Consider the following 449-nt stretch of genomic DNA (forward strand, 5'->3'; position numbering starts at 1 on the left):
CAACAGGTTCACCTGGGAGGGTCAATATGGAGACACACCATTGCCAGAGGATGCAGCTTGCTTCCCCAGCAGCTTTGCATGCAGGGGACACGGTGTGGTTGGGCCATCCCCTATCTGGAGGCCACGTGGGGTTATGACAGAACCTACAGTCAGCAGCAAACAATCAGATTTGCACCTGTGTACTAGTTTAGTCTAAGCCTGGACCCCCTTACCCACCAGATATTCTACCCTCTCAGACTGCCTCATCTCAATATCTGACCCTGTGCCCATTTGATTTTTTCCTGTGCGCTCTGCTAAAGACAAATCTTGCTCTGGTTTAAAAGAAACTCAGGATTCCCGGGACCTGAGATATCGCAGATCTGCTTTTGGTTTTACAGGCTCTGTGTCCAGAAGCTTCTCCAGTGTGGAGCAGAAAGGAAAGAATAAAAAGACACAGCACACTGCGAACA

Source organism: Numida meleagris, chromosome 3, assembly GCF_002078875.1.
Source record: "Numida meleagris isolate 19003 breed g44 Domestic line chromosome 3, NumMel1.0, whole genome shotgun sequence".
Taxonomy (NCBI): Eukaryota; Metazoa; Chordata; class Aves; order Galliformes; family Numididae; genus Numida; species Numida meleagris.